This window comes from Magnolia sinica, chromosome 3, assembly GCF_029962835.1.
Source record: "Magnolia sinica isolate HGM2019 chromosome 3, MsV1, whole genome shotgun sequence".
Lineage (NCBI taxonomy): Eukaryota > Viridiplantae > Streptophyta > Magnoliopsida > Magnoliales > Magnoliaceae > Magnolia > Magnolia sinica.
The window spans coordinates 73,995,625-74,005,358 of record NC_080575.1 but is presented as its reverse complement, the minus strand read 5'-3'; the positions used below and the strand labels follow the sequence as shown (position 1 = coordinate 74,005,358).

Genomic DNA, 9,734 nt, shown 5'->3' with positions numbered 1-9,734 from the left:
TTAATAATATAATATTATATATAATATATGTGTGTGAGAGAGAGTGAGGGGGGTATTACCGTTGTTAGCGCCCAGCGTCCAGAGACGCTGGATGGACGGATGACAGTGGGCCTCACATGTATGGACGGTCTTGATGTAGCACATGCATCGTGCGGTGGGGTCCACATTCACCAACTAGTTGACGTCAGTACACACACGCCATGCTAACCACCCTTGCTAGGGATTGACACTAAGACCTCAAGTGCTGAAACGAGGTATCTCCACTCAGTTTGTCAGTTAAGCTATGAATCTGGGTGTGTACTGCTCAGTGGAGTCCCACCGTCCATGATGGACGGTGTAGATAGAACATAATTAGTGGGGCCCACTTCAGTAAAATGGATAGAGAGAGAGAAAGAGAGAGAGATCGTGATAAAGAGGAGGCACCTCGCCACTATGGGCCCTCCATTTTTTTACATTGAATGCTTCAAATGGGTCCCACCACATGTGGTCCCAAAAAGAAATTTAACTGTGGAACACCCACCTCTAGGCCTTCTCCTTGCTCCCCTAGCTTCCTTAGCTCCTTGCCTTCAAGTTTAATGGTGGTAGATAATGAATGAACGGTTGAGATGTGAGATGAGAGGGTAGGGAAAGTGGACCACACTTGTTGTTTGGGACGGAGGGAGCTTGGACGTGGGATGTTGCTTAGGAGATTTTTTTTTTAGAAATGAGGGAGAGAGAGAAGTGATGGGGGGCTAAGGATGGGTGATGGGTTGAGTGATGGGTTGTAAGAAAGGGATGGGTGGAGTGATGTGTTGTAAGAAAGTGATGGGTGGAGAGAGAGAGAGTTGACTTTGGGAATGGGAGATATGGGTTACTTGTACTTGGGTATGGCTTGTACTTGACTTGTACTTGACATGAGTGATTGATTTATTGATGGGACATGTTGTAGAGATTCCCTCTATAATGGCAACACGTGGTGTTTCTTCGGAATGAACGCAGGCCCACATCTCCTAGCCTGGGTATCAATTCGGTGCACGAGTCGCGGCGTTGGAACCACGGTGACGACGCGGTCACTAAGATACAAGTTTCGATTCGAGCCGACTTTGGTATGCAGGACCTGGCTTCGGATCACGCGCAAACGTCGGATACGGGTCGAGTATTACCGAAACTCGACAGGAAGGACTGCAGAAGCCAACAAAATGGTACGGACTAGGACATGGGCCTTACACACACACAAAGAGTCATATCGTTCATTCATCATAGACTAAGATTGCATACTTATTAAATAATGGATAGTCTTATGATTGGATCTTCTATTTGGCTTGGAAGCCATTAGAGTTAAATTGAGGTCATCTTAATAAGTGTTTGTTAAATCAGGATTATGATAATAGGATTTTAAATCATCATAAACTTTTATAAAGTCCTATTCACCCCCCTCTAGGATACTTTGACCTATTCCCACTTCTACTAAAGCGATCATTATCGCAATTTCAAAAGATGTCAATCCTTCATGGATGAAACCTGTTATGCACCACGTTTCAAAACCGTGTTGTGGGCATGAACTAACAAGATCCTTGAACCACTCCCAACATTGGAAGAATGTTTCATCTTACTTTTGGGGGAAGTTCATGATCGACTTTCCGATGGTGTTCAACTTATGATATGGGAAGAATTTCTTTATGAGCTCCCTTGTCATGTCATTCCATCTGCCAATAGATCGTGGACGTAAGGAATGCAACCATATCTTAGATTTTTCTTTTAAGGAGAAAGGAAAGAGTTTTATCTTGATCGTGTCCTCAGACACATTGGGAAAATATAAAGTGGCTATAATCTTGTCAAACTCTTTCATGTGTAGACATGGACTTTCAGATTCAAGTCCATGGAACTTTAAAAGGATTTGGATCATTCTTGCCTTGATATCCGTATTTCCTGTATTTTTTAGAAAAATCATACAAGAAGGTGTACTCACCCCTGCCGGTTATAAATAGTCTCATAAAGTACGATGTGAGGATGCATGATGCACCTCATTCTCATCCTAGGCTTCCTCAACTGGAGGTTGAGGATGGATTGCACATTGATTAGCAACCATCACTTCTAATGACTCTGAGGATCTGAAGTGGTGTCTAGTCTTGTGACGGATAAGCAACCATTCGACTAATCCTCCTTCACTCAAAAGACAAAGTGTTGTCACGAACCTACTTGGGCATGAAACACTCTTAGCCTTTAAGTTCAAAATCTAACCTAAAATCTAAGAACTAAAAATTACAACAAATAAGAAGTAAGAAAGAGAGAGTTAGAACAAAGTTACCAGATAGTAGATGCTGGGTTAGGATCCTACAAAAGAGAGAATAAAGTCAGTTTCTAAAAACAAAGCAGAAAATTCCTAACCTAAAAGCAAAACAGAAAGTTATTCCTAATCTTAACCCAATTTGAAAACTAGTTAAATTTATAAAAACGCAACCGCAGTCCCCGGCAACGCCGCCAAAAACTTATTCACAACCCCAAGTGTAGGGTCACGATGTAGTAATAATCTCGGTGAGACCGAGGTCGAATCCACAGCTACTAATCTTGTACGTTTCTGAAAGTAACTAGAACTAGAACTAGAGAAAGATATAAACCATCTGAAATAAGGAAGGAATTGTGAATATTGTGATTAAACTATCAATTTAAAGGTGAACTAGGGTGCTAAGGATCCACTTGAAGGAATTGAGATGCCACCTTGCTTGATTCAAGAGATCCAACTAGGGTCAGAGTCCAATCTTATCTAGTTGGAGAAAGAGATGATCGAATCTCTGAACTTCTCATTGATCCAGTCTCAAAGGAGGAGAATTGTGAGGATTTGAAAGGGATTCTGTCACCAACCATGCCCCGTAGACGATGGCAAACAATAGGATTTACCAATCCCACAATCTCAATTAAGAAAAGAAGATATATAAAGCTATCGCAGATCTATTATAATTTGAGTCATAACAAACCATTGAAAACTGAAAATATTCCTTAAAATCAACTAGAAATCAATGAAGTTCAACATAAACATGAATCAAAGCAAAGTAAACATCCCAATCACAATAAAGCTTCACATCTTCACCCTAGCTAAGAGGTTTAGCCAACCATAAACATGATTGAAGTAAGAACTCTTAAGAAAAGCATAAAAACAACTAAGGAAGAAGAACTCTTGGCGGCAGCTCTCTACCCTTTTGCAAATCAACACTAAAATTCATCTTTCTTGCCTGGAGTTTTTTGTGCACTTTCGGTTGCAACGAATTCTCCTTAACTGTCGGCTGAACTGAATTAGCTTCTAAATTCCTCCTTGGCTACTGGACTGTTTTGTGAGATTTCGGTCGGACCAAACATGGGTTCGGTCGGACCGAACCTGTCTGTTTTTTGCTACAGATTCTGCGATCTTTCAAGTCCTTTCTTCAGCTTTTATACTTGGTTTCCTTGGATCTTTAACATGTGATTTCTTCACTCTTGATCTCCTAAGATCCCTCCTTTGCTTAGGTGATTTTTTAGCATTAAATCCATACTTTTAGCATTCTTTTCAATCCAAGCTCTCAGATTCACCTTGCAACACAAACATGTATAAAATATACCTTTAAATCGTATCATGTTCATAAAACCAAGATAGAAATAGGGGAAAATATGTAATATTTAACACTCAACAAATATCTAGAACATTAAAAGAAAAGAACAAAAACTTATTTACTATACAAATGGTGAAAATGCTGAAAGGTCAACATAGAGTTCAGCGAGCTGACCTTGTGCCATAGATGAGCCTTGATCCGAGGGAATTTAAACTCTATGTAGTTTGGATTCATACAATTGATTTCTTCTTGAGTAGGTGTACCCAGAACCTACAGACACAAGCAAAATGAACTTGTAATATTTCTTGAAGATAGCAACATTCCATCCAATAGTATTAGTTTTTTTTCTAGTGCATGGACTCCAAAAACAGTTACCTTGATTATCTGTACAAGTTGGTCAACTCCACTCTCCAGGGAAGAAAGGCTAGCAAATTTTGCAAGGCCAGAAAAAGAAAAACAAAAAAGATGAGTCTTTATTTCTGACATTATCTATACCAAGTGCATTGAAGCATTTTGCCAGCGTGCATAACAGATATGGAATGCAATTAAGAAAAGAGAAGAAAATGTAGACATGTACGTAAAAGAACAGATCTAAAATCAAATCACATTTATTTTATCGGTGACGAGAATGCCATCATAATAACAAATAGTCAACTACAGTAACACAACTAAACTACAACACATATTTACACATACCTCAACATGTGTCTCATCAATTTTACATTTCTGGTGACGCGTCACTTTCAAGCTTGTTGCCTGAAAAGACCATGTGTAAGAAATTTCTTCGAAGCTGTAAAAATAAAGATACTTACCCATGAGATGTAAAGCAAAGGTGCATGAAACTGATAATGAAACAACTAAAAAACAAATGGAGATAGATACGGTAAAACTTAAATAAGAGGTGTTTCCTCATAAATCACAGGTTAGCAAAGAGAAGTGGCGTGGCATGGAAGTTCTCCTCAAATGCCACCCAGATAGACAATATAAAATCACCAGTGAGAAGACTCCCCATTATTATTATTCATTTTTTGAAAGTTTAGAGGATTCTCTATACCAAGTTCATGGCATGAAAAGTAGCTAAAATACAACCATCTTGAGCACAATATAATCTACGGAGGAATGCCATTTGTAGCCGCACAAGAAGATGCACGAAATACAAACTCCCTTCATGTCCCAAAGTAGCACACAAGTGAATGTACCTAGTCCAAAAATCAGGCCAGTCCATGTATCAGAAGCGCACATGTACTTTCAATGTGAACACTGGTAAACCATCCATTGGATCCATGTAGATCTTGCCCAATTGACGAATGGACCAACCTACTCTTTAGACTAGAAAATTCTGAGTTGTATCTGAAATGGCCAAGCTATATGTCCTAGAGGGGGGGGGGGTGAATAGGACTATGCCAAATTAAAAATAAATACTGCGGAATATGAACCAAAGAATAGATAACACTATACACCAATAACAGTATAGGAATGGAAAGCAACCTAAAATAGAGAAATAGAAACAAAAATTGTTCTAAGGACAACCTTACACCAAAAACCAAAGTTTATGGTAGAACAACCTTATTTCTAGAACAAATAGAGAAATTGAAGCTTAACGAAATAAAGAGATAACAAAAATATAATACTAAAATGTAAATCTAAATTATTACAACATTCCCCACTGAGCTTGAAATGTAAAATTTACAACATTCTCATCCACACATACATTCCACAATTCTGAATGATAAAAGATAGGAAATATACATCACACATCCACAACACAGAATTATAGTGGTTCGCCTATGTGTTCACCAACTGTTAAACAACAGCCACACAGAATGCTACTCTACTCCTAATATCCTCACATAAGGGATATTAGCGTTCACTAACAAATAGGTTTTCACAGGTTCACCCAAAACCTTCACAATTGTGTCTTTTTCAAAGGGCTTATACAATTCAAAAACCCTCATTTCTGAGTTTTGTGGCTCTCCTCAGATAACCAACAACTTTGAGATTTTTCTTGCTTAACCTCAAATAAAATCAAACAATGTAAATTACACAAATTGTAAAATACCTGATTTTCTCCTTCGTTGTGGCAGCTCAGAAGAACCAAGTCGGAGTAGAGATTTGAATGTCAAAGTTCAATGTCCAATACTCAATTTATAATGGTTCTAGGTTCTAATAGATTTTAAATTAAAACAAAAGGGCTAGCTCTAATTGATTTTGATTCCAGAAAAAGGAAAATAACAATTCCTCTTTTCAGATTAGATTGGAATGCAAGAAACAAAATCAATTAACAAAGCTAAAGAAAGAGAATATTAAATATGTACACTTAGCTTAAATGGAGCACCAACTTATCTCTCAGAAGACTGAATTAAATTAACTTGAATTGTTTAATTTATTCTGAGATTCATGCTCTATTTATAGGTGAGCAAATCATGCCTTCGACTGGTCTAAGGACCTCTACGACTGGTTGTAGAACCAACAGATATTTGAAAATTCAGGCGCGATAAGATTTGGTAGTTTCACGACTAGTCGTAGGTCTCCTTCGACTGGTCGTAAGATCCCTTCGACTGGTCATAAGTGGCCGAATTTCAACGTTGTTCTTTGAGTTGTAGGTCTACGACTGGTTGAAGATGCCGTCGACACTGCTCCTACGACTGGTCGAACAGTCCCCACGACTAGTCGAAGCCTAATAGAAAATTTTTGATTTTTGTAACAAACTTACGACTGATCTAGGAAATATTTAGATAGGTCGAAGCAGTGCTAAGACTAGTCGAATAAAGTCTAGGACTAGTCTTAGAACAGACCAAACTCACTTATATAAAACATATGAATTATGTATCCAAAATGGCATACTCTAAAGGTCAACCTAAGGTCAGACATACATCAATAGTGAAGTAAGGACATTGAAACTTTAGAGACGAGTGACCTTTAAAAATAATGGAGCTTGAAGTCTTGATGTCGATTAAACTTGAGAGCTTTTTGAGATCTTGAGATTGAACTTGAAAGCTTCTTGATATTCTTGACTTGTGAACAGTGCTTGTCAAACTAAGTTGATCTTGAGTAGAGCTTTGTTCTTCATATATGCAAGCTTCATAGTAGTGTCTTTGGCATCACAAGCTTCATAGTAGTGTCTTTGGCACCACAAATTTGACAACAAACAGGGCTTTAAACTATAACACTTACAATCTCCCTCTTTGTCAAATTAGTGACAAAACACACTTTCAAGATATATTACATAACATAGAATATCTGATTAGAGAATCATGCACCAGTTGTTATATCTGATTAAAGAATCATGCACCAGTTGTTATCAACCGGCATCCTGCACACTTATAAATCAATATTATTCAACATACAGTCCACCTCTACACACCTCTGCTCATACTCCCCCTGAGTAACATACTCATAAAATAATATACAATACCATGCTACTCCCTCCTCATGACAACATCCATATCCATATACATATCTATAACATATCCATACTCCCCCTTTTTGTCACAATATGACAAAGGAAGCACAAAATAGATAGCTGAGGAGAAATAATCAATGAGAAATATGAGAGGTAACTAGTCAAGATATGAGAACATAGCATAAGCAACACACATAATTCATAGACTGAGCTAAGTTAAAGAGAGCGACAAACTCAAAAATAGTTAGGAGTAATAAAGTTATTACAGACCAGTAATCTTAAAAATACTAATCTGACCCAGATGAAGGAGCAGGAATGGAAGGATCAAGTTGATGCATGCCTTTGTTTAAGCACCTAAGATATTTGCGCATATATTTGAACTGTAAATCATGGGCAACAAACATGTTTTCCATCTTAACATTTAGATTCTCAAATTTATCTTCCAATGCACTCAGACGTGCATCAAATGAAGAAGGCTCATAATCTGGATCATTTGTAGAATCAGACTCAAGTTCTTCAAAAATGTCATCCATGTTAATATCATCAGGTGGAAGATCACCAGCTTCTTCCTCATGTTTAGCTTCAGTACTGTCAACACCATCACCTTGGCCAGGAAGGAAATCTAGCTTCATCTTATTGATATTGGAATTGTTAAATATCAGATGATGGATAGGAGCCTCTCCAACCGGCATGTCGACTGACATGTGTAGCCAACACAGTCATCAAATATCCAAACAAAATGTCACTGTGACCAGGATGGAGTTAAAACTGAATGATGAAGTGACAAATCAAGGATGGTAAACAAATGTTAACACCACTGACAGCAGAATGAAGAATATAAACCATGAAGGACGTCAATTCAGATTTATTACCCGACCGAGGATACAAATTAGACACAAAGATTTTGTGAAGAACTCTGTATTTGGGTAACAAATATTTTAAAGGAAGTGCATTCCCTTTATGCGTCCATTGTACATCCAAATTGAATAGGTCCTTAGTCAGCATACATTTTTCAGCGACAGAGGGTTTGTCAGATAAAGTATGGATGGGAATACCCTCATCATTCACTGGAATATCCATATGGGCTGAAATCAAATGACCCTTCTCTTGTGGATATAAAAAAAGTTAAATTTTCCGGTGAGAAAGCACATATGCATGCAAACATGGATTGGGCAATGGATCGGTATGCTGGCCCACCCTAAAGCAATAAGTTATTCCAACCTCCAGATTGGAGCATAGGAAAAATATTAAACGGAGCAACATGATTAATATCTATTGGATGTTCAACAATAACATTAAGCAATCTTATGTCTCGAACATAAGATGGATCATCCTCAGGAGCCCTAAGATGACGCTTAGTGATAGGGGCTAATCTAGAAGAGGAAGACGGACCACGAGACATTGATTTTCTTTCTTTAGAAGCCATATGCAACAAAGATTTTAAGAATATAGAGAGTTGCAAAGGATTGAGAAAAGGGTTTTCTCAAATCAGATTTTTCAAAAGAAAAATCCCAAATCTCAACTAAATTTGAAATAAACAACTCCAAGAGAGAAATAAAAGCAATCTAAACACAAATCTACAAGCAAAATGCAAATGGAGCACTAACCTTAAAGATTTTGGAAGATGGGTTCGACTAGTCGTGTGTCGGCTCGTTGGAGAGTGAAGTTGAAGTGAAGAAGAAAGTGATTTCCCCCAAATTTTAAGTGAATCCACGCGATTCACGACTGGTCGTGGGTATACACGACCAGTCGTAGCATGACTAGTCGTGGATACTCATGACTGGTCGAGTACAGGCCAAAAAATCTGATTTTTGTATATTTTTCAAGATTTGAAAAGTAAACTAGTAAATATATATAATATGATACAAATAGGCATAATTAATCATTTTAAAATGCACATGCCGAGATCAAATTTCATTTTGTTAAACCTGCTTTTGTCAAGCGGTTTAGTGAAAATATCAGCACTTTGATTCTCGGTTGGGATATATTCCAAAGATATAACCTTTTCTTTAACTAATTTCCAAATATAATGAAATCTAATATCAATGTGCTTAGTACGAGAATGCTGAATTGGATTTTTTGAAATATTTATGGCACTGAAATTATCACAATATAATAACATAGAATCCTGTTTAATTCCATAATCACTTAGCATACGTTTCATCCAAATAAGTTGTGTACTCGCATTACCAGCTGCGATATATTCAGCTTCAGCTGTTGAAAGTGATATAGAACTCTGTTTCTTGCTAAACCAAGAAACTAAATAGTTTCCGATATAAAAATAACCACCACTGGTTGATTTTTTATCATTAAGATTACCAGCCCAGTCAGCATCCGAGTACCCAGCTAATTGAACACTAGTCTCATGTGGATACCAGAGACTAAGATTAATAGTACTTACCACATATCGTATAATCCGCTTGACAGCAGTCAAGTGCGACTCTTTAGCTTCAGACTGATATCTAGCGCAAATACCAACACTTAAAGCGATATCGGGTCTACTAGCAGTTAAATATAATAGACTGCCAATCATACTCCAATATAGTTTTGGATCCACATTTTTACCTACAGAATCTTTTGAGAGTTTCAAGGTTGTACTCATAGGAGTATCAAAGTTCTTACCATTCTCAAATCTAAATCTCTTAATCAAGTTCACAGCATATTTAGATTGAGAAATGAACATTCCTTCAGGTTTTTGTTTTACTTGTAACCCGAGGAAATAATTCAGTTCCCCAACCAAGCTCATTTCAAACTGAGATTTCATCAAA

At 37.5% G+C, this 9,734-nt stretch overlaps 1 non-coding gene across 1 annotated transcript; it reads left to right on the top strand.

Moving 5' to 3' along the window:
• The first annotated feature begins 1,520 nt into the window (after nucleotides 1-1,520).
• LOC131241642 (small nucleolar RNA R71) lies at nucleotides 1,521-1,627 on the top strand. The gene has a single exon (XR_009169201.1). It is a non-coding gene; the product is annotated as a small nucleolar RNA R71 (small nucleolar RNA).
• The last annotated feature ends 8,107 nt before the right edge of the window (nucleotides 1,628-9,734 follow it).